At 42.3% G+C, this 26,187-nt stretch overlaps 1 protein-coding gene across 1 annotated transcript in view; it reads right to left on the reverse strand.

The window, feature by feature from the left end:
- FAT1 (FAT atypical cadherin 1) overlaps positions 1-26,187 on the reverse strand; it is a 127,128-nt gene that overhangs the window by 83,197 nt on the left and 17,744 nt on the right. The window lies entirely within an intron of this gene.

Raw genomic sequence — 26,187 nt, forward strand, 5'->3', positions numbered from 1 at the left:
TATAATACACTTAGCACACAAAATATATGCTAAATTGACTATTAACATTATCAATAAGGCTTGCAGTCAATAGTAGACAATTAGTGACTAATTTTTAGGGGAGTCAAGTTATATGCGGATTTTCAACTGCGAGGCGCGGGGGCAGTTAGCACTCCAAATTCACACACTGTTCAGGGGGCAATTGTATTTTCCTTCTTGCTACCTGAAAGTTCAGACTAAACTTCTATTACATGAAACACAAAAGGTGGTGTGTAAGGCATTCTCGAATACTGTAGATCACTGGGAGAGTATCATAACTGAGCTGTGAACTCAGTTAAAATTCTGAGTGATGGGTGGTAGATCCAGAACTCTAAATGCTAAGCCAGCTGTAAAGTTTTGTGTCAGATAAAAACTGATATTTTAAGGATCGCCCCTGATTGGAAAAGAAAGCTCCATGACTTTTTTATCTAGTCCCAATATTTAAATAACAAACTTTAAAAAACTTTATCCTATGATTTCCTCTTCATTAAAAAAGCTTTTATGTTGCCTATTGTAGCCTGGATCTTGCTAGAAATTAATCCTGCAATTGGCATTATTGATTTACACCTTCTCTAATTCATTCAACAAACACAGGGTTCCTACTGTTTGGCAAGCACGGTATGAGGTGCTAAAGAAACCAAGAGTAGTAAAATAGGGTCTTGTGGGAAAGACAGTTACGTAAAAGAGGAACTTATTCCATGCGACAGGGGAGAGGGAAGGGGAGGAGAGCACAAGTATCTGAGAAGGGCAACACGGTAACTTAACTATTTAATATTTTCTATTTTATAAAGACTTCTCACACAAAAGTCAAATCTTTTCTTAGGTTTACGAATCCCTGCTTGAATTTTATGATGCAACATGTAATTAATTAAAAAAAAAAAAAAAAAGACTGTAACGCGAGCGCCTGGGTAGCTCAGTCGGTTAAGCACCCAACTCTTGATTTTGGCTCAGGTCATGATCTCAGGGTTCGTTGAGATCCAAGGTCAGCGCAGAGCCTGCTTGGGATTCTCTTTCCCCTTCCTCCCCTCTCCCTCCCTCTAGGTAAACTTAAGAAAAATAGACTGTACAATTCCATTTTGTGAGCAGACACAGGGGGAGGAGGTGTATAGCCACTAAAACGGTGGGCTATAGGGGATGAGTGATTTTTTTCTCTGTGTTAATATTTTCCAATTTTTCTCCTAGAAATACATACGTGTTGCCAAGAATTATTTTTCTATACCTACACGTATAGAGGAATAATCCAAAGTATACTCAACAGAACTTAAGAAATTTCAGAAATGTGAAAGCACCCTTTGAAAGTGAAGACTGCCTTACAGATTTCAGTAAGCCCAGGAACAGCTGCCTGAAACATTTGTATTGCAAAGTACGTTCGAGCACGAAGGAGACAAGGCACTATTCAGTGATTAAAATGTCAGTTGCAATGACTCCGCCTCTCGCTAAACTCGGTCCAGTGCTCCCCGGCTAAAGAAGGAAAGGAATGAGATTCCTCTGCTACAGTCAAGTATTACGCGGCCACTGTGTAAACACGGCCCCTTCCAAAAGAGACGGTTGTCTCCAGAGTCCTAGAATGCACAAGGCTGGTAGAAGAGCAAGTTTTCCTTTTTCTAAGGTTTGTTTAGGCTTCTAGAAAACAGATTCTAAATACAGAAAACTGCACCTATTTATTTTTCTTAAAACAAAACGACACACAGTTCAGCTGAGCCAAAAGGAAGGTATGTTTGACATGAACTGAGCTGAAGCAAATACAAAACTCAGTATAACCCCCCTCCCTTTCCTCTCCTCTCCAAAGTCGCGTTTTTCTTCACTTTTGATTTTTAAAAAGGTTATCTATTAAATTGAGTTTTAACTACAAAGTAGTTAAGGTTTTTGTTCTTTTTATGTTTATTTTTGAGAGAGACAGAGGGTGAGTACAGAAGGAACAGAGAGAGAGAGACAGACAGACAGACAATCTGAAGCAGGCTCCAGGATCTGAACTGACAGCACAGAGCCCAACCTGGGGCTCAAATTCACGAACCGTGAGATCATGACCTGACCCGAAGTCGGACACCTAACTGACGGAGCCACCCAGGCGCCCCACTAGTTTGTAAGTTTTGAAAATTCAAATTCTTTCACAAATATAAGAGGTATAATTTAGAAGCAGTATTCAGCTACTCTAAATATCAAATCTGCCCCCAAACCCAATCCTATAAGAATGCCGAAAGTTAAGTTATGCCTCAATTTCCTCATGTATAAAATGAGGGACATAGATGTATTATAAGGACTAAGTGATTAGTATAAAAATAAAGATAATGACTGCTAATAATCTACTGTGATGCCTGAGAAACTAAAGCAAAGTCAAGGCATAGGAGGATTCTAACCAGAAGTGTACGTAACCCCTCAGTCACTAACCTCGGTACTTACAAGGATGCTACTACTCCCGAGAATAAACCAGCTAACAGAAACCACATTATGACGAAGCAGTGTCTGAAACAGATCAGAGTCACTTAAAGAACAAGTGACTAAAATACCCCTAAGTCCTGAACTGAATATTGTGGGCCAAAAGAAATTTTGACCACAGTGGCAACATTTTCAAATAGACATATAAATAAATTACTTCCAGTGATGGTATATAACATGTTACATGTACACAGCACCCGTCTACGCTGCTCCAGTGGCCACTGAGATCTGTCACCAGCTCTCCCCAAACCCCAATGAAGTACGGAGTGACTTTTAGGAGACATTATAAAGTCTCATTTTCAAATATGGCATGACAGTAGGAAGAATCAAATTAGTTCTGAGAGCAGAGACAGAACATTATGTCCGTCTTTGCCCCACACATGATCTCCTTCCCCAAGTCTAACCAAGTTCAAAAGACGTTGCTCAAATGGACCATGGTTACTTTAAAAATTTTTCTTTAAAGCATTAACCTTCCACCTATGTACCAGTGAACCATAGTCACCACAGGCACAAAACTATGAGAATCACAGAAAGGTGACGAACATTAGAGGGCCTTCTCATCCAAGATCTGGGAAGAAAACCTAAGATTCCCATCCAGATACAAGAAAATGAATTTCACACCTCGCAAGATTTTTTGTTTGTTTCAATGTATCAATAACTTACCTTCTGAACTGCTAAAAATTCTATGTTTCTAACACAAGACGTTTTAGGACGTGTACACATAAAGATTGTTTTGAAACAAAAAACTTTCTTCTGACAAAAAAGAATTGGCTTTTAATGATTTCCTTTAAAAGTACTTAAAAACAGCAATTTTACCCAAGGGTTTATTTCCAAAAAAAAGGGCTATCATCAAAAAGGAAAACTGGTTTGGAAAACCATTAAAACTGACAGGAGTGGTAAGAAAAACAGAGGAGCGTGGGCGCCTGGGTGGCTCAGTTGGTTAAGCGGCCGACTTTGGCTCAGGTCATGATCTCAGGGTTTATAGGTTTGAAACCTGCATATGGCTCTGTGCTGACAGCTCAGACCCTGGAGCCTGCTAAGGATTCTGTGTGTGTGTGTGTGTGTGTGTGTGTGTGTGTGTGTGTGTCTGTCTGTCTGTCTGTCTCTCTCTCTGTCTCTGTCTCTGTCTCTCTCTCTCTCCCCCTTCCCGGCTTGTGCTTGGTCTCTGTCTCTCAAAAATAAACATTTAAATAATATTAGAAAGAAAGGAAAACTGCGAGAGCATTGTCCTTCCGTTCTCCTGGCCATTAGCGAGCGCCCACCATCACGGGGGTCCTCCAGCAGCAGAGCATCAAGCCCCGGCTGGGAAACAAGCCGGCAAGAGAGCTCGTGGGGCAGCAAGAGAGCAGCAGGCGTCTACGCAAACCGGAGGGCGCCCAGCGGTGGCCCCTGCCCCCTTCCCGCGCCTGACCCAGTGGCCCCGCCACTCCCCTTCTGTCTCCCTACCTCCTCCCGACTTCTGGCGGACAAGCTGCTTTGTCCTTAGGGGGACGCCCATTCCCCAGGATCAAAAATGGCCCTCAAAAAAGGGGCTCTCCAATTTGACCGTTCAAGTTTCAGGTTACATTTCCTCCTTTGAAGTCCTTCCCTGAGAACTCCATCTTATTTATTTATTTACTTTCTTTTTTTTTTAAGATTTATTTTTGAAAGAGCGAGTGAGCAAGCAGGGAAGGGGCGGAGGGGGGAGGCACAGAAAATTCAAATGAACAGCACGGAATCTGCCTGGGAGTCTCTCTCTTCTCTCTGCCCCTCTCTTTCTCTTGCAAAAACAAACCAAAAAATTTTTTTCATCACAAAATATTGCATATAAAATTTAATAAAACTGCATTTTCCTGTTGTTTTCAAGAGTTACAGCATAGTAAGATTACTACTTAATTAATTCCACTGCACTAACACCCAGGCATTCTGGAATTCTCTTAAGCAAATGATTCAATAAGCAAATTAATAGTTTAGTAAACTACAGATGTATGCTTACCTACTTAGGAAAATAAGCTAGAATTAATCATGTCTATTTGTATTTAAAAATGTATTAAATCTACAAGAAATTCTTCATGTCATAGGAGTCCTATCTGGCCAACCCAATTAGGTCATTATGAACCATGAGTATCTGACAACAATAAACTACATCATCTTTTAAAAAATAAATTTTTAAAAGGAATTTTTAATTCCATTTTTTTAAGGGTGTGATCTGGACCGAATCTCCGCTCCAATTATACTAAACCCCACCCCAGGTGGAGGTCTCATAGCACAGGACATATTAATGCTTTGTGCTCACACTGAAATGAGTCTGTGGAAAGGCCAGGCCCGGCTGTGAGAGGGAGAAAGTGCTTCTGCAAATTTCCTGTTGGCTCTCGGACAAGACTCACCAGCTACTGTTAACTGTGTTTCCTCCCGAGAAGAATACGCCTGCCTTCCACACCTGAACATTCCACTACTAAGAAAGCAGAACTGACACTTGGCCTCTTTTCAACAGGATGAAATAAAATTCTTTAGGAAACTTTAAATGATTACCATGTATTTTCCAAAGCAATCAATAGTCTCTTCACAAGTCAATGACCACATGTTAATCATTAACTTTAGGGTTAACAGGGGAGGAGAAAAAAAATCCCACGTCCCTTTCCCCCCCAGCACTAATCACAGCACAGCGAAACTTTCAGATAAATAATTCAGACAGAGTAACAAAACAAAAATATAACAGATCTAAACTGAAAGGGTAGTAGAACATATTAAACATAGGAGGTGTGGTTTTCATTTATCATTCTGGGTTCAGTTTGAACTGAAAATGTCCATCTCTTATTATTTTTGGCAACTTCTTTTGTGTCCAAAATCAAGTCATGAATTTCAGGAATTCAGCAAGCAGGCCCCATCTGTGCATGAGGCACAGTATCCAAAAGGAAGAAAGTCAAGTGGTCCGAAGTGGAGAGCCAGAGACGAGCGAGCCAGGAAGCACCCTGCCCACCTGATCTGGGCGGACTGCCTCCCCTCACCTTTCTCCCTTCACGGAAGGGCACTCGGGGGCACTCCCCTTCGGGGGCACTCCCCTTCATCAAACAAAGCATTCCAAGAAGGCGAGGCATTCACAGGAACTTTCCGCAGGGACAGCAAGAACAAGCCTTACATTTCATGAATGAATAAGCTGTAGTGAAGCATTTCTGGGTCCTTAAATAAAATTTCAAGTGGCTGGTAGTGTGTGCAACTGCAATCAGAGAGCATTAAAAGGCCTCTACAGTGAGGAAATTAATAGGAAAGGCAAACTTCCCTACTTTTCAGTAAGAACATAAAATACCTGAAGGCCTAAAATTTTACTTCAAATGAAAAACCTTGAGATTTTCTTAAAATGACACACTTACAACCTGCAAACACGGACCTAGATTGCTGCAGCGTCTCTAATTACTCCTCGGCTAAGGATTATGCATTCAACATTTTTTTCCCACTCCAGTTAACTTTTCCTTCGAGCCCATCTCAGAGGTTCTTTTCTTTACCTTCCTTGTGGCATTTAGCTAGTCATCTTCAACCTGAATAATACTCTCTCTATATGGGGTTCCGTAACTAAAACAGACCTCCGATTTCCATAAAGCCAACATACATCTGGTTGCTTTAAAAAAAAAAAAAAACAGTGAGAACTTTTTCTTCACTTCTACAAGACACTATTTTATTCCCTTCAACGTAGGCAAGAAGCAGGACACGCTCTACTAAGAAAGCGCATGTCGGCAGGTCCTGAAGTCTCACTCTACCTGGCAGGCAGGCGGGCGGGCTGAACCACAAACACATCCAAGTTCATTGTATGTATCTACAGACAGCAGTCCATTTCTAAGCACCAACTGGGGAATCTGCTATAGGGAAATCCACTTCCTTTAGTTAAACAGGCTAATTGTAATGGTACAAAAAAACTAAAATTAATCAAATCCCTACTTTAAATTCTTTGACTCTCTGACTCACTTTTAACAATCCCTAAAGCTTGAATTCAAATATGTACAGGAAGTAAGCGCTGGGAAATAAAGCCCTGAAGAGCTGTAATCAACCAACTGTTCCATTAAAACAGACAACCACTGTCTGGTTTAGAAAAATAATGGATTTCTTACTTCCAGATGATTAAAGATGCATCCATTCAGTGGGGCCGCCTTTGGAATGAGTCACCCAAGGCACGTAAGGCAGAAAGTTTGTGCACCATAATTATTTGTGAATTTTCTTCTCCACCCAAATTCTGAAGAAACCATGTAGAGATTTTTTTCCTGCATACTTCCTCCCATCTTTATCATTTTACTAGGAAATTAGATTCTAAGTTTTTGTGAGTTACTACAACTACGAGTATGTAATATGAAGCAAACAAAAAATAGGAGATTTCTGATGAGTGTTCTTTTTTCCAAGGGCTCTATAATATCACCTCACTGTATTTAAATCAATGTATTAACCTCGTAATATCTGGGCCTATATTAAAAATTAAAAATTTAATTCTTAGACCCATTGTCTAAATCAACTACAACTTTATCACTGTGTTGTTGTTTTTTAAATTGCTCTTTGCCCAATCATGTTTTGAATAGAAACCTGTGGGCTTTATCTGCTTCATACCCTTGTTCAGCACTGGAGTTAAGAGCTGCCAAGAAATGCTTGCTGCTTGGTAAAAGAGCTCTGATAATTTGAGATCATCCCATGAATAAGATAACTTGTCTTAATTCAATCACTATGCTGCTGAGTATGTATCAACTATGGACTTGGGTTTAGGCAATCTACAAGAACCACTTAGGGAAGAAACAGAGAAGAAACTCTATTCTTGGTTGTGACACTAAGACTACTTAAAAAAAATTTTTTTTTTCTGTTTATTTATTTTTGAGAGACAGAGAGAGAAAGCACCGAGCAGGGGAGGGTCAGAGAGATAGAGGGACACATAGCATCTGAAACAGGCTGCAGGCTCTGAGCTAGTTGTCAGCACAGAGCCCAATGCGGGGCTCGAACCCTTGAACCGTGAGATCATGACCTGAGCCAAAGCCGGACAACTCAACCAACTGAGCCACCCAGGAGCCCCTACTTTTTTTTAATGACTGAAGTGTAGCAATGTTATGTGTTATGTATGTTATACATTAGTTTCAGCTGTACAACAATTCAACCATTCTAGATTCGACAATTCTAATTACTCAGTGCTCAACCACAGTTACCGCAGTCATGGTCACCATCCGACGTTATTACGGTATTTCTGACTTTAGACCTATGTTGTGCTTTTCATCTCTGTGACTTATTTTATAAACATGTGTGTACCTCTTATTCCCATTTATTATTTGGAAACCCTCAAAGCAGCTAAAATTATAAAAGCCCCTGTTTAGTATGAATTTCTTAACAGTAGCTGACCAAGTGACATAAAAAGCCCCCATTTTTGGGAGGTCCCCCCCGCCCCAAGACCTTTATCTGGCACTCAGGAAACGCCCATTTAAAAAAAAAAAAAAGACAAATTAAAGAAATAAGCCTCAAGAGGTCACTGAGGACAAAGATCCAAAAAAACGTTAAGTGATTAAGAATATGGTCTCAAAAAGTTGGTGTATAAAAAAAATAAGAATTTTCAAATATATAACCAGACACAAAACTTAACAATCACCATTTCAATTCTGATAGCTCCCTAAATGAAGTAAGGTTTTCCACCAATAATATGCTGGCACCTTTTTGGTTTCTGTTTTTACATCCAGTTAGTAGCAGCAAGAATGCAGAGATAAACACTCTCAAAACTGCTAATGAGACTTTTCTTTCTAGATGAAAATGTGGCAATTTATTTTGTATCAGAAAGCTTTTTAAATTTTTATTTTCTTTGACCCAGTAATTCTACTTCCTGAAATTTATGCAAGGGCAAAACAGAAATAGACCAACAAGGAAATGACTTAAATGTTCTAAAACTGGGTGTTATTATACGTATAGAGTTTCTCTTGCTGATGGCATTCCATGTAATCAGGAATCACATTCTGTTAGAATACTTAAGAATCATAAAACGCTGTGAATATGTTAGAAGTCCATCAATATGTATGCACTATATAATTATTTTTTTAAATCCAGCACCTGTAGAGGGTGAATGGGTGTGCATGTGTACATATACAAGTTAGCAAAACTTGAACGGCGCCCTAGGCAGTAAATTTTAATTTTTTTTTTCTTTATAATAGTCTACATTTTTCCAGACTTCTACAAGGGGATGTATTATTCTATTGGAAAATGAAGCTCATTTTCAAATCTGGGTTAGGTCTCTGCCCATTTTTCCCAAATACTGTAAGAGAGAACTCTTTAAAAAAAAAAAAAAAACCAACATTATATAATTATTTTCAAACTCCCCTTCTGTGACCTTTAAGGGGACTTCTAAAGCTAACAGACTCCCCAGCAGGAGATAAATCTGTTGCTAAAAGGATGCACCCACAGAGATGTGGCAGGATGTACTGTCGGTGGCTTTGGCAACAATTTCCTTTTATTATTCCTTTGCTCCCAAGAGCTTTTCAATTCAGGGAGAATCCTGAAGAAGTTAATAGGTCCTTAATACGTGCTCTGCTGCCTGAACGGATTCCTGTTCCCAAGGTAATAGTTGAGACCCCCACGTGGCCCTTTCACAGGGACTTTTAGCAAATCCCCCACAGTGAGATGGCCCCAGGGTAGCTCTGTTTTGGGAAGACCCGGCTGTGACCTAATCAGTAAGGTCCCCAGCAAGACAATCCCTACATTCAACAGCCCAGAAGAAATGAAGCAGGAGTGGTGAAAGAGTTCAAGCTTTATTGAGGAATGCTATTTACCTGTCACAGTGATGCCTCACCCAACAGGGCTTTAAAAAAAAAACAAAAAAAAAACTACACACCCAAAAATCCCTCCAGCTGCTTCAGCAGATTCCTGGCCAGTGGCCAGCACAAAATAAACCTATTTACTTAAGCTTCATTCACAACTTTCCACGTGAAACTGTTGGAAGCCCAAATGGAAACAGGTAGATTGCTGATCTACAAGCATAGCGGTGCCGGTACAGCGGAATCGGTTTTAACGGTGTGTGTCCATTAAAATGACATGAAAAGTGTCATGACAAGAATGAATAGGACCCAAAAAGTCATCTCGGTGTGCACACCCCAAAATTTACACAGAAAATCCCAAAATCTAAAAATGTGACTTTTTACCTCAGGAAAAGAATAAATAGAACACTGACCCAACACAAAGAGCCAGTCTCCTAAAGAGGGACTTTTCATTAACTGTGCCTAACTCCAGAGAAGGATGAAAAACAAGGGCGTTGAATTACACACGTTAACAGTTTTGTCAGCCCACAGGAACTTGTTTGTTAATTGCTAAAGCATGCTTTCAGTTGGAAACGGTAGACCTCATCTCATCAGTTAGAAAAATAACTGTAAATTTGTCTTAAGACAGAAGATCTTTCACAGAAAGATTTACATCTCATAGGTCAAATCAAATTAGAATTTCTACCAACCTGCAAAAAAGCAATTTAAATGGGGCAAATTAAATAACAGATGTTTATTCTGAAGAGGAAAAAAAAAGACACATGACTCAGAATTTTATAAGAGCTGTCACTGGACAACTTTTAATTGAAAACAAAGTTCTAATCTGAAATTAACTGGTAGGCTGTTTTGCTATATCCATTAACAGAAAGCAAGAGAGAATCTGAGTCAAATGACTGCGAAATGAGTTTCTATCTAGATCTGACGCTAGTTTAACATCACAAGAATTGCTTCACTGTAATATTTTAAAACCCATGCCAGGATCTAGGCCATCAGCATCTCCGACAAAGAAATTTTCTGCAACACCAGCATAATGAGTTTTTAACATCCTCGCCGAATGCCATTAGAAGAGGGTATCCGACTCCCACACGGCACCGGACTCCACATGCAGAACCACTTAACCCTTCCCGCCTCCCCTTCCAGCCAGGGCACACCAGCCAGTCACAGGGACAGGCCACGGGGCCACCACTCCACCTGAGTGGCTGAGCTCTGCGGTGTATCAACAAATATTCTTTAACATAATGAAGTCTACACAGATCTCTAAACCTCTGCTGTGGTAACAGGCACTGGAATGGGGCCAGTCCAAATTGAGATGTGCTCCTAAGTACAAAATGCACACTGATTCAAAGACTTCATGCAAATCCAAGAACATAAGAAGATCTCATTAATATTCTTCTATGCTGATTTCATGCTGAAATGACACTTTTCAATCAGCTGAATTAAATAAAATATATTACAATTATTACCTGTTCTTTGTTAGTGGTGACTAAAATATTTAAAATTACATACATTGGCAGTATTACTGAGCAGCGCAGCCTTAACTTGTTACTATTAACTCCTTTGGCGATTTGAGAAATTAAAAGTAAATGCCAGCAGAATGTACACAATTGTGCTAATATAATCTGTGAAAATCAGCTCACTTGTTTTCACGTGGGTACTTTTATATCTAAACAACAGAATCTAAACAATGGAAATTTCCATTAAATGGTTTCATGGTATATTCTGGGACATGAATTGTTTTGCTGTGTTTGCTTTCATTTACACAGCGTATACCGATTAGGTATCTATAATACAGGATCATCTCTAATCCCAAAACAGAGAATTTAAGACCGTTACACTCTTAGATGCAATGGCTTTTTGCAGACCATATTCAAGATTCACTATTAAAATACCAAATTTAAGGCCAGCACCTCTAGATTAGGTTTCTCATTAAAATTACACTTCTGTTACAGAATCTTAACTTCATCCCATTAAAGAATTTTATTAGGAACGTGACCATTTTCGGGGTACCTGAATCGCTCAGTGTGTTAAGCATCCGACTCTTGATTTCAGGTCAGGTTAAGCACAGTTCGTGGGATCAAGCCCCACATCAAGCTCCACACTCTCAGCACAGAACCTGCTTGGGATCCTCTCTCTTCTCCCTTTCCCTGCCCCTTTCCTGTTCAATCTCTCCAAAATAAACAAACATTACAAAGAAAAAGAAGAAGAAACTTGACTGATATTTAATGATCAGTGAACTCTCTTAAGGAGTGAACAATGAGCAAACATTTACACTTCAATGAGATCATTCGCAGCCCCCTCATCTCTGCCCATTATTTTACTTGCTTGTTTTTCTTAGGTCTTTGAGATAAAGAATACTGAGGTTTCATTCTATCTTCTCTAAAAGAACCCTGTTAAAGATAGGTCACGGAGTCCACATACAGGTCAAGGTGTTTAAGACACTAACTAACTCCCCAAAATTTCCAGACAGAAACAACAGAATATTTAAAGTGAGTCAATACATTAGGAGTTTGTTTCAAATCCTGTGATTTCTCATCATGGAGCATTTTCCTCTTTATTCTGCTGCAAATCTGTCCCATAACAAACGTAATACAAGCCAAATTCAGCATAAGAGTAAGCAGCACTACAGTACATCTTTACGTTAGTTTTAACACACCGCCACTGAAGCTGGACCGAAGCGCAGGGGAGTATATGAAGCCGAAAGACGCCAGAGCAACTCTGGCGTTCTCACTCGATTCTGGTGCAGATTTTTCAGGTCCCGACATGTTCCACCTACTTTTCAATCTCCCCCAAGTCTTTCATCCTTCAAGGGAAAGCACTAAATGAATGAAATAATTCGTGACAAGATAATTAGGAAGAAAGCTTGTGCTAATAAGGGAAAGTACTATCTGCAGGTGAAAGGCTCGTGCAGAGAACTCCTTGCTGCCTTTTACTCCTCACCAGTCTCTTCCTTGGGCATTTTAAATGCCGTGCATACACCCAGGATTCTCAGATCGCCTTGGGAACAAGCAACTTAAGAAATCCTGAAAGTGAAGGAACAGAAGACTGGGGCTCTCCCATCTTGAGACTTCGGACAGTACTGTTGGTATCTCTTAAAGTTCTAGCTTAAGTGGAAATACTTTTAAAATAATTTGAAGACGTATTTTACTACCACTAAATGTTTTAACAATATTAAAACGCTGAAGTATATAGCTGTGATAGAAATTTAAGATACCATACATATTTGCACAATTTTCAAAAGTCTTTAAATTCTTGCGCTCATTGAACATCCAAAAGGAGTGTCTGCATCAAAGGGGAAAAAAATCAGATCAAGTGTCTGCGGTAGACTGAAAAATGAACCCAACATTTTGCAACTCCTCCCATCAAGAGGTGCAGCCTAAGTTCCTAACTGTTGCATCCTCACCTCACTCAGCCAGCAGACGGGACAAGTGAGCTCTAGGAACCCTGGCAACCCAGCGGGCCTGCTCAATGAGGACAGACACACGGCTTAGAGGCCCGTGCCCCCAGCCAACATCCAGCCAACTCCCGGAAGCCACGCCACCAAGCTGACCAGCGACTAATCCAAGCGCTACTGTAAGGCTCACCTGACCTAACAGGAGCAAGCCCAGCTAGAACCGGCAAAGGACACACAGTAGGGTGGGGGTGGGGGTGGGGTCCAGCCCAAGTTGCCAACTGACTGAACTGTGACCTTAATAAACAGGGGCCACTTAAAGCCACCGAATTTTAGAGCAATTTATTTCCCAATGAAAGGAGAAGTAACAATTCTCTGTAATTCTTTCCACAATATTCGTATCAGCCCACATATAACGGAAGCTCCAATCAGCTTTGCACATGCCTGCATCTACTCCGCCACATCTACTCTCCCCCACCAAACCGAACTGAGCCTGGCTATCATCTCATTTCTGTGACTCTCACCTGCTCTCAGGTGTCCAACGTGCCCCCTCGGAGCACATCTCCTCCCAAATACGCAGAGAAAACTTCCGTGAAGGTCTTCAGACCTTCCTTTCATCATCTTAACGAGTTATTTACAAATGTGGAAAACAAAATTAACTGACCATGAATGAAAAGTTGATAGGATCAGACGCCCAGGGGGACAAAAGTAGACAAACAACAAGCAAAAGCTTTTAGAAATTTTATTTAGATGCAGCTACTTGAGTTTGAAAATATTTTTAGTTTTTGCATACTTTATTCTCCCTAAAATAGGCTCATCAATGGATTTCCCTTAATTCAACTAGGCTTTTTAATTTTTTTAATGTTTTATTTATCTTAGAGAGAGGGAGAGAGACATCGTGAGCAGGGGAGGGTCAGAGAGAGAGGGAGACAGAGAATCCAAAGACAGGCTCCAGGCTCTGAGCTAGCGGTCAGCACAGAGCCTGACACGGGGCTCGAACCCACAAACCGCGTTATCATGACCTGAGCTGAAGCCGGACGCTCAAAAAAATAAGCCACCCAGGCGCCCCTCACCTAGGCTTTAAAAGAAGGCTTTGCTTCTTCTAAGTAAAGACCACCCCATGAATAGAAACAATCGAATTTTTACAATACACACAGGCAGCTTTTTAAAAGGTTAGAACTAAAGGTGTGCAATTTAATCCAGGAAACAGACGGACAGTTTCAAAGACTCTGAATCCCCAGAATTACCTATATATGAAGCTTTAGGAAATTCATTGATAGTGGATACTAACAAAAATAGATCCTATTTTCCAGTTCAGAGGACGACGCACCAGAGCAGCGCTCTGTAGCCCAAGAAAATGGCAACACCCCACCCAGTATTATGCCCCTGGAAAGTCACTGGCTCTAAGATTTCCAATTCTAGGCTCTGGTACTCCATTTGACATATTAATAAATTGCTTCTACAGAGAATGAAATATAAACAAAAGGAAATTGCATTGCTATTGAAGTTTTTGTTACGGCTGTTGTTCTAATTTTCTCATTTTTAGCTGCTTCAGAGACATGGGAAACAAGGGCATTTTAAATAAGAGCAGTTTTAACTGCATTAAAAAGACAGGCAGACCTGTGGCACACACAGCACTTCCACTGGACACAGAGAGGAAATTCTAATGGGGAACAGAGAATACAATTAAAAGGTCTTTCCCAGCCATAGTTACTTGGATATGGCTTGGCTTTTAATATTCTGTAATAATGTAACCCGATTTCAAGCTGTACTCATCCAGAAAGTCCTTGCTGCTGCCTACCACGTGCCAGGCACAGTTCTGGGCACCGGCAATCCAGGGCCACACAAGCAAAGTCCCCACCTATGCTCATAGGCTTGCACTGCAAAAGCAAAATGACAGAGCAGATTTTTTAAAAATATGTTAAAGTCATTCTTGACATACACGATATGTAAAACACATTAAAAAAAAACATGAACCTTAAATTATAAAACTTTATATCCTTTAGACGTGATGATCCCCAGTTTGACTTCTTCCTAAAACCAACAGCGCTCAGCTAATTAAAGCCAAACACAGATATTATGCACATCCATGCTTTCCTAATCAGTTTTCATCTCCTACATGAGGCTAACACGCTTTTGGGCAAAAATACTTCCTTAAAAAACTTTGTTCGTATCTACCCTTTGAAAGTAACTGATTTCCATTCTGAGGCTTCACCCAACAAACGAACTTGGTATTTACAAAGCAAATTCATCTTTTTTTCATTAAAAACGTAAACACCTTCAACTGAGCAACAGATCAAAGAACACCATTATGTGACAAACATTTACTGGATTTATCAAAAGATGAACATCACTGAGTAAGTATTTACTAAATACCAGCTGTGTGCCACACACTGTCATAGGGAAATGAAGACACCGGGGACCGGCTAATGCCAAGCCGCCGTAAGAGTGAAGAGGCAAAGAGAAACATCAAGAACTAAAAGCAAATGGATTTTAGAGAATCTTTCAACTAGAATTTATGGTGGGATTGCTTTGCCGTATTTTAAAGTTAATCTAACTTTAAAGTCATTTTCCAAAGAGCAGTTCTTGCTTTCAACTAACATAAAGTCTCCAACTTATGATAAAGAAAACATTACTTCATGAATCCAGACTCCAGAATCATGGTCTACAAAATCCCATCCCCAGGGGTTACAAAAAGACAAACAAACAATAAAACCTGACTAGAGGTGATATGAGTATCAATGCCCGTAAATCCTAGATCAGAACATTTTGCCACATATACATGTATTCCGCCTGTGGCTGTGAAGTTGTTTCATGCTCCCTCTACAAGGGCAGGAGAAGAGCAACCTTCTTATTAGGAGAGGAACAATGTTTAACAATAAGAATTATTTTTCAATTTTTTTCTCTTGTACAGAATAAGGGACTATCTACAAAACTAAAATGGTTTATTAAAATCCCAAAGGCTCTGATCTTTAAGTCCATTTATATAAAAATCCAGCCTGTTAGGAAAGTTAACTGGATTATTAGAAGCCTGAGTTTCCTGACGGATTGTTTTACCGTAATAAACAAAGGCATACTAGCTGAGCCACAGAGGGTTTCCACGGTAAGCCGGCGCCAGGGTGAGAAGATCAGGCCCTGGCCTAAAGGGCTGCTTAACCTACACACCGACACAGCGTGGCACACGTGTTGTGACTGTTTGATCACAAGTGTCTTGTGCCCGTGCATGCGCAGGCAGGGCTATCTGATGATACAGGTGTGGAGAAACTGCAGATTACTGTATCCCTCGGGAACCATCTTGCGTGACGGACTGTCTTCAGTCATTTGAAGCACACATACGAGCAGGGTATGCAGCAAAGTAGTGACTATTTGTCCACGGTAAAGGCTGATCTACCTCCCTTATAAGATAGAAAGGAAACCTACTGTGTCAACAACAAGCACGCAGTAGACTAAGCGCCAGGAAGCATATTTAAAAATGTTCCAGTTGCTGAGCAGTTTTGAAATGCTTGTCACTACCACCGTCACCATCGTCATCATCACTGGTCTTCCTTTAGAGCTGGTCAGGGCCTGGCAGCGCTGGAAAACTCTAGACCAGAGGGAGGTAAAACCAGGGGTCCAAGGACACAGAGGTTCAGCGTTTCATAAGCCTCGTGGTATTGGAACCAAATCACGGTCCCGGAAGACAGAATATACAGCTTTCAACAGATTCCCAAAAGCTTCTGTAACACCAAAAATATTAAGAACCACTGCTCTGGAAATCCAGAAGCAGACAGGTGGTAGAGGAAAAGCTTTCACTCACCCTTAGGACTACCATTATTAACGTGCTACAATCCGCTTGTTTGCTGAGCAAACAAGGGAGGGCTGTGTCGGCCACGTCAGGCACGGTGGTCAGGGAGGCTAGGAAATGAGTTAAGACCACGCTCTGTCCTTGAGTCCCAAGATAAACAATACGGAGTCGTAATACAGGAACATGCAGCAAGTGCTAGCGGAGCAAAGACATAGACACCACCTGCTCTGAGCGAGGCAACCATGGCTTAGAGAGGCCGACCTAACCAGCCTTTGCTGAGTGCCTCTTCTATGCATCCAGTGGTTGAAGATTGAGCATCTACCCACACACGAAGCTGACAATTCAGAGGAAAAGGACAAGTAAATAACATTCACACCAGAGTGATACTTACAATAATGTAAAACAGAAAAAGAAAAAAGTGCAAAGAAGCAGAATGAGCGCCACAGGAGGGAGGCGGCTTGTCAGGAAAGATGTATTATGCACACAGTTAATAAGCCGGTTAATAAGCGGTCGACAGGTCACCCAAAGGCAGGGAGGTAAGAAACAATGGGGCAGAGAAGTGGGGGAGGGCCTGGCTCCATTTGCCGAACGCACCAGGGCTGAGTGGGAGCTGGGAGCAGAGGGGGAGAGTGGGTGGGAGAGGGAGAAGTCTCTGAGGCCACACCGAGGCCTGCTGGGCTACAAAGCCCGGGCTTTATGGAAGGGAGACACTAACTGGTCTTAAAGATCCAGTGAGAGATGGAACACCTGTGCTTCGCGAGTCAGCTCTGTGTTACCCCAATACCCTCAGACCACCACTCTTCAAACCCCATCAACTTCTATTACACCACTTAATTAAAAAAACAAACAAACAGAGAACATTTCAAACTTCAATGGCATGAGGTCCGTGTCTACCATAATCCCCACCCCTTGTCATATCTTTAGAATTCAATACAGACACTACATGAACACAGCATATTACTGTCTAATTTTACTCACAAATTATTGTGACGATAGGGAGACAACTTATGAAAAGAGCTTAAAATCGGGCCGGTTCACACGGAGCTTTCAATAAATGTGACCTTTAGTTATATACGGACGATGATACAGAATAAAAGGCTCCCCGGTGAGCAAAAGAGAATACTGGTTGGGGGCGGCTGGGTGGCTCCGTTGGTTAAGCATCGGACTCTTGACTCCAGCTCAGGCCATGATCTCACAGTTCATGCTGAGAGCACGGAGCGTGCTTGGGACACTTTGTCTCTGTCTCTCTCTCTCTCTCTCTCTCTCTCTCTCTCTCTCTCTCTCTCCCCCACCTCCACTCACGCTCTCTCTCAAAATAAAAGAATATTGGTTAAATCACTACAAACTAGAAAGAAATCTTAAGTAACTAGGTAGACTGTTGGGTAACTTATATCAAGAAAAAAAATTAAGCTGAAATTCACAAGACTACAGTTAGTACCTTTCTCAGCATCGTAATTCTCAAGGAAAAAACCCACCAACAATTCTGAAGAATCGCTTCCAACCACAGGGCAGCTCACTCAGCCACCTGGAGGCCCAGGGATGCAACACGTGTGACACGCGGTCAGACACCCTGAGGAGAGCCGGTGTGGTTCACGGGCAAGCAGCCGTGTGGGAAGACTGGCCCGGGAAGCACCAGTGAGCAGGTTCCCGGCCTTCCTATCACCGCCGTCACACTGGGAAACTGCCGACTCAACAAGCACAGGCATGCGCCCCGACCAGTCATCCTCCCAAGTCCGTTTATTCCTAGTAACAAAGACCCGAAAGGGCGTGCTTCGTGGGGGGAGCACACCCCGTTTATAACATGGCTAGATTTTTTAAAAACTCAGTGCCATGACAATGACTGTAAAGTAACAGTGCACAAGACAAATAATACAATCTTAACAAAGCCAGGCTTTTGAATTTAAAAAAATACAAAGTTGGGGCGCCTGGTTCGCTCAGTTAAGCACCTGACTCTTCATTTCAGCTCAGGTGACCATCTCATGATACTGAGCATGGAGGTTGCTCCGGATTCTGTCTCCTTCTTGCCGTGGCCCTCCCCTGCTTGTTCTCTCCCCCCGTCCCCCGCCTCTCTCTGATGCTTGTGTGCATGCTCGCTCTATCAAAATAAATAAATAAAGCTTTAAAAAAAATAATCCACAAAGTCAAAATAGGAACTCAATGGTTAAAATATATATAATATATATATTGCATACACACATACACACACACACACACACACACACCCCAATGGAAAAACACCTAAAGTTTTAAAATCTACTCCATTTTTATAATTGGGCAAGGCAGGCAATATGAAAAAAACCAGGCCAGATATTAACTGAGCCTTAAATCTCTATACACAGAGGCCACTCCATCAACTTATCAACACTCAACTCTTAGACAACTCTTAGAACATAAAAAATGGTTCCCTGTCAAGAGGGCTGAGGAGGAGAACAAGCTCCCCGGCTCTCGGGCCACAGACCAGCTGGCCGGTGAGGACAGACGCCCCAGAACAGGGCCTACCAGAAACAGGGCTCAGTGGGGGACGTGTGGACTCTAACTTCAGCTATCCAGGCAGGTCAAGTGCTTTGAAGAGTCAGACAGGACGCTAACAGCCGTCTAAGCCATTGTTTGGATGAGCAGGTGTCCAGTTAACGTGTGTACAGTTTGCTCCGGCAGCACCTGTATTTACGAGGAGACGTGAGGCTGCAAGCACAGATACGACACCTGTCCACCTCCACTCAACAGTGACACTCACTAGTGGCCTCGGCATGAACCCCGCGATGCTCATCACTTCATCGGAATCATCTTAAATTGCTTAAATGCCACCCCTCTGTAACGCTACAACCCTGTTCTCTTCAATATGCTAGAGACTAACATGCCATCTTGAGAAGATGTGAAAGACTGCTAAATTCAGTACCTCTTCAAGACTCAGCCTCAAATCCGGGATTCAAGTCTCCAGCCCGGTCAGCCCAGAATCCCATTGGACCAGTAGTTTTCCCATGGGCTCTATGTGAGAGGCAGGAGGATGTAGTGTTGGGATACGCAGCCTCCCGGTTCTCCCCCTTGGTACCCAAATGGCCTTGGGCAAGTGACTTAGCTTCTCTGTGAACCTTCCCTCACCAGTGACACGGGTAACAGTATCCAGCTGGTTGTCGTGGCAACTCAGTAAATGAATATACACACGCTGCTTAGGACCGCACCCGGTGGGAACAACACGTGCCGGCGGTTTGTTACACTGATGCCCTTTACCATTATTGTCATAATCACAGACAACACAGAGCCAAAGAGACCATGTTTTAAGTTGTTTCTACTCTATCCCGTCCAGGTTCTGGCCCTTACACATCTTTTAGGATTATACGAAGGCCTACAAACCTTCGCCACATTCTGCTTCCCAAGGGAATACCAGCCTGGCTCTCAGCCCAGCCCCTCCCCCACCACTGCTCAGTTAGGACACAGAGCATCAACCTGTTAAATACCATATAAACAGCTAAAGAAAAGCGGATCCTGTTTTCTCTTAAAACAAAAAGAACTTCCTTAGGATTTCTAATTAGGTTCTGTTTTCGCCTTAACATCCTCCAGCTTGAGAGGAGGATCCTGCCCCCAGGAGAAGTCACCATGTCCTCGCTGCCTTGACTCCGAATCACACACGCACAGAAGGGCAGATTATCATAACGTCATTTCTGCCAAGGCCTGATTTTCAATCTCACTGTGGCTCGGAAATCGGTTTTTCTCCTCAGCTTTCCCGGGAAGAGAACAAAACGTTAAGAACAGGGCAGCGGCTCCGGCCGCATCAAGGCAGGCGATGAGATGCCAGCACGAAAGCCCAGTTCACCAGCAAATCTGCACTCCCTTCTGGGGCCTCCCCCAGTCTCTGCTCAAGTTCCTGCTGCCAGGAGTCCCAGACCCAGCACCCGCGGGGGTGAAGGTCCCACCACAGCAGCCCACACTCCTACGGGGCGCCCGGCTGTCGGCCACTCTTACAGACTCTCTGTCATAACCCTGGACGCCACCGATTATCACCCTCTACATTCTATCTCCTGTCAGGACAGGAGGCCCATGACTAGAGGCCCTAGGAAAAAACACAGGTCCCTGTCTGTATAGAGGACATCCTACTTTGAGTTGGAAAAGGGTTTTCTTTTAAACTTGACTAATTAAACTAATAATTAAAATAGTCAGATTTCTGCCAAGTCACCAAGAAACTTGACTAATTAAACTAATAATTAAAATATTCAGAGTTCTGCCAAATCAGAAAGAAACCCCAGAAACATCTTCCCTCTCATTGAGGTCAATAATAAGGTTAGCCCGGAAGGACTGGAATTGCCTTCCGGTCCCGCTACCCGAGCGCATTCCTCCCGCGTCCCCTAAATGAGGGGGGCGACGAGCTGGCCCCCCAGGGGGCACCAAGCAACCTGCAACCCCGCTGCCCCAGCAGGAGAACGGAGCCGCCCCTGCGCCCCTCCCGTCCGCACGGAAGGCGGTTGATCTCGCGGCGCCAGCGGGCCTCCCTTACTGCTTCTTCCCAAGCGGTTTTGTCTACACGTCAATTCCAATTCTGAAGCCACAACTGGGATTCTAAGAGCAACACAGAATTCCTAAGTTTAGAAATTTGCTCTTATCTTCATGAAAAACATGGTCTCCCCAGGGAAGCAGGAGTGGAAGGGGGAAACGCCCTCACTGGGTTGCCGTATTCTAACAGCCGAACACTGAACCAAAGTACTCCAGACTGAAGGGAAAACACACTTAAAGGCATCCCAATTACAACACATACATGAAGGGAACAGACCCAACGACCAACAATTTAAAAAAAAAACAACTTTTGGCCACATATTTCTCTAGACATTACCTTAGTTCCCCAACTAACAAAAAGCTGCACCTCTTTATTGATGCTCAAGGAATAATTAACTTGGATGCATCCGTCTCAGCCAAGAACACCAAACTGAATTCACAATTTATTCCCTAAATGTGCCAGAGGGCTTCTCCAGACTCTATTCTGCTCAACTGTGAAGCTTACAGCAAAGCAGCCAGGCATAGTTTTTGAAGTGAGAATGGGGGACAAATCAGAACCTAAATGTGAAATTACACATGCTCAGAGATCCTCAGCTAATGTTTCTGTTCAACCTGCTTTATCACCTTCTCTGTACATTTTTAAGGAGATGAAAGTGGAAGGGGGGGGGGAAGCATGTCTTAATTAGAACCCTGGAGACTGGCTCTCCAACGAGACCTGCTTCCCAAATACTTTTTCACATAAACCTCCCAAACCTGGAGCAGACGCGCAATCATGTGGGCACGGATGTGTCAGAACGGCTCACCCACTCCGAGCGGCCTCTCCAGGAAAAGCATGTGATTCAGTGAGAGATTATCAGATGAGTCAAATGACCGTCACCCCCACACTGCAATTACACGTTAACTCCCTGCGAAGCCAGTTAGCAAAATATGTACAAAATGCACAGCTGGCGGGACCGCATTTCGCTACGTATTTTAGGTGGTTCATACAATTTCTAGTTAAAAAAAAAACTATTTTTCAGGGGATGTTTCAAATTTAAGCAGACTTTTTAAAGAAAAGGATCATAAAAATAGTAACGAAATTCAGATTTCGCTGATTTATGTTCTCCGTTCTCCGTTCTCTGAAAAGACTACAAATGATACATATTTAGCTATGCTGAAATAGTTACAACAGGACAAAACCTTAATTGATATTATTCCACCAACATTATAGTTTCAAGTTAAGTCCAAGGCAGGAGGCCAGCAGTGAAGGCGGCAGATTGCTGGTCCTGCACGGGCCCTTATCAGCTAGTCCAGTGTGACAAGAAGAGAAAGTAGCCGTACAGCAGAAACAGGCGATGAAAAGCATCTGGAGTTCTAGAAGGTGCTATTAAACCTGACCCAAGCCAGGCCGTCTCCAGCTCACACTGTGTTATTAGGGTCATGTCCTAAGAGTCCTCACTTGTGTTCCCAAACTGCCCCTACTTTCTTCTTCTGACAGGCACCACTCCACACTCTCGACCGGCACTCGGAATTAGTTAGACAAACCCCAAGTAAAGAAAGAGCACACCTAAGAATTTCTATGGCACATGACATACTGACTTGTCCTGAAGGAATTCTACACTATGATACCAATGGTCATGCCAGGAACCTCTACAAGAACTTGGGCTGATAATTCTACTGCCAAAAGCACATCCTGTAATGTACACCAGGCCAATGTGTGTGTAATGTGTAAATACTATTAAATCACTTTGATTCATTTCCAAAAAACACAGAAACATTAATCTACTGTACATTAAATATTTTCTCCATTTCCAAGAAACACAGAAATATTACTCTACTGTACATTAAATATTTTCTTCTGTAAATCCAAGGACTACAGAACAGATGACTGATAAATTTCCAACTTTTCTCTCACTTTCTAACTCAGTATTTACACAGATGCACAACAGTTTCTTACACACTTACCAACCCCACTGCCCAGAGTCCCAACTCCTCTCCTGGCCCGCCCCTGAGTTCCCACCGGAAAAGTCTAGCACTGCCATTCAGCTCTGAAAACTATCCTAGATTTCAGAACACTGCCTTGTTTGCTTGGTGGTTTCCTTTTTTCTGTCTTGGTAGTAAGAATATCCCAATCTCTTAACTTTATAAGCAAAAAAAACCCACTAGTTTCTAAATGAATCTTTAAAAAGCAACAATAAAAATACTTTTTCACTTGAAAGAAAACCCCAAAAAGCAGTGCTCATATAATTTAAGGCTTCAGGGAATGTAAATTAAGATTTGGGTTCTATTTTCTGTTTCAACTTTAACTTGTAACCATTTTTTAAGGTCTTTCAGAAGCTATTTTAGACAAGTAAAAAAAAAAAAGTAGGAATGCACAAAATGCACTTAGGAAATGCACAAAAGGGGCGCCTGGGTGGCTGAGTCAGTTAAGCGGCCAACTTCAGCTCAGTTCATGATCCCACAGTTCGAGCCCTGGGTCGGGCTCTGTGCTGACAGCTAGCTCAGAGCCTGGAGCCTGCTTCAGATTCTGTGTGTCCGTCTCTCTCTGCTCCTCCCCTGCTCATGATCTGTCTCTCTCAAAAATACATAAATGTTAAAAAAAAATTTTTTTTAAGTTAGAAAAAGGAAATGCAAAACATTCTTTGTTTTGGGTGCAGTTGTTAAATTTTGGATACTCTTCCATGTTGACACAAAGTACCTGACTATTCGAACCAATACTGGAGTATGGCAGGATATACGCGTATATATCTACAGACAGCAGAGTGACTAGAACAGCATAACCAACAGCAGTCAGTAAACTATTATTTAACAATCTGGTTCTAGCTGCCACCTTGCATCCCCAGGGGGTGTGCACCTCGTCTCGGCTGGTCCGCCTGAGACCCCAAGCGCCAATGCAGTGCGCTCGGTTTCAGCTCCGACAAAATGAAGCAGGAGAAAACGCCACACCGCAAGCGCACATGCGCAGTGCGGGGAAGGAACTGCCCACCGAAAAGCAGGCGGTGGTTCGCAGCCCAGCCACGGCGGCCGACAGAACGCTCAGATCTCCTGAAAGGAGCCGGGGGTACGCAAGACCTCTGGCAGGCAAGAGGGGAGGATGTGCACAAACCAAGGAGCCGTGATCCACCTGCACAGCGCTCAAGGGCCGGCGTCCGGTCAGCGAACACGTTCCCCGTCACAGACCAAGCAGCCCACAGAAACGCGACTCAGGACCTTGAACCAACGTGATGTGGACAGTTTGACTAGTTCAAGACCAGCGGCCGAAGCTCTGCCCACACATTCCGTGGATGGACAAGTGCACCTCGCTACCAGGGAGAATGAGGGTGATGGGAATTCCAGATCCTGTGCAGAATGTTGACGAAGCTTCTACGAAGGAAGCCAACTGAACTGAGGCAACTTCTTAGGAAGACAGATCTTGACAAAGTTGCTGGGGGGCGGGGGGGGGGGGGCTATTTTATATTACCGACTGCTTTTTTAAATGTTGTTCATGGGTCTAACAAAACCTAGATCTCTAATATTTTTAAGCCCGAGCCCCTTGGACACCACAGCTCTTTTCAGTTTTTGCTTAGACACAATTCATTCTTCGCAGCTAATTAAGCTGAAGAAGCCTCAGAATAAAGTTTGAAATAAGGTTAATAGAGTTCTTTGCCCAGTATATGGTTTCAGTTTTTATTTCATTGACACAGCTTTGTACACAGAAAGCAAAGCTGTTTATAGAGGGCTAATCATGGAAAGCAGCTGGTAATCTTTGATGAAATTGGATTAAAGATTCTAAATAGCATGAGGTAAAACTAAAAATAAAAAAAATCTGGTATTTTATCATTTAATTATACTAGAATTAAAAAATAAATTAAAAAATTTCTAAGATCTAGAAGCTAAAAATTTCATAATTAAAAATTAAAATGGGGTATTTTAGAAGAATGGATATACCCAACACACATTAGTGATAAACAACTCATTACAAAAAGAATCCCTTGAATAAACAAAAGTATATTAAAAATATGACAGCCTCTAAAATAAGTTTTTGTAGGACAATAATTATGTTTCTTGTACTTTATACATATTAGATGTAGGCCTGATTAGTGGGGTGAGTATTAAATAATTTATCTGTAGCATTCTAAATATAAACTTAAAATTTCAGTGTAATAAGGAAAATACCTTTTTTTAGAATTGATATATTCATCAAGGACAGATCAATGAGATTAACAAACGAACTGAACTCCCATCTCTGGCAGTTCATTGAACCCTGGGATTACCCAGTTTCCTTCTATTTCCACTACCATTTCCAGAAGGCAGGACATTCATTTTAACATTGTGACACTCATCAATTCGTTTGCTCGTTCATTCTATTAACATTTAATGAGCAGTTTCTATACGCCTAGCACTATACCTAGTACTTCTTGCTAGGGCTGAGGACAGAAAACACATGAGCTAAATAAAAGCCTGTCCTGAAAGGTGGTTTTCAGCTGAATTAGTTCCCCAAAACTCATGGGCTCAAGCCCTAATCCCCAGCACCTCAGACGTGATTGACTTGGAGATAAACAAACTCAGGTCATTAGGGTGGTCCCTAATCCAATATGACTGATGTCCTTGTAAAAAGAGATTAGGACACAGATAAACACAGGGAAGGTGGTCTGAAGACACAGGGAGAAGACAGCCATCTACAAGCCAAGGAGAAAGGACTCAGAAAAAAAAAAACTTACCATTGCCAATACCTCCAACCTTGACTTCTAGCCTCCAGAATTGTGAGAACATCAATGTCTGTGGCTGAAACCACCCAGTCTATGCCCTTTGCTACGGTGGCCCTTAGCAAACTAACACGAAGGCGCACATACTCCCTCAAGGGAGACGGACATGACACCGTAATATCTGGGACGAGCAGCTAACTTAAGAGATACGCGTGAAGCGCAAAGCAACACCGACGGTAGCACTCACTGGCTGTCCTGGATGATCTGGTTTCAGGCTCTTATTGCAGGTGCAAGGGTATCCTAACAAAGCCTCCTTACCGTTTCGAAGACATTAACAGACTAACACGTGCTGGGAGCCTTCCCATGCTATTTCACTTCATCCTCACATAAATCTTGCAGCCATTTTGAGCATCCCCATCATACAGATGAAGTCGGTTTCAGTAAGATAAATAACTTATCCAAGATCACCCAATGAACAACTCAAAGTGCCGAGTCTGTACAATTCAACACCGTACTCCCCTACATCTGCCTCTCAAACAAAACTTGGAAGAGGTACTAAGGAAAGCAGACCACATCACGGAAGCTTTAGCAGAGTGTTCTCTCTGTGCACGGCACAATTTGCAGGTGTGCAATCATCTCTGAGAAGCAGGCTAGGTAGTGGCAGTGGTGGTT

This window comes from Suricata suricatta, chromosome 1 (assembly GCF_006229205.1).
Source record: "Suricata suricatta isolate VVHF042 chromosome 1, meerkat_22Aug2017_6uvM2_HiC, whole genome shotgun sequence".
In the NCBI taxonomy this organism is placed as follows: domain Eukaryota; kingdom Metazoa; phylum Chordata; class Mammalia; order Carnivora; family Herpestidae; genus Suricata; species Suricata suricatta.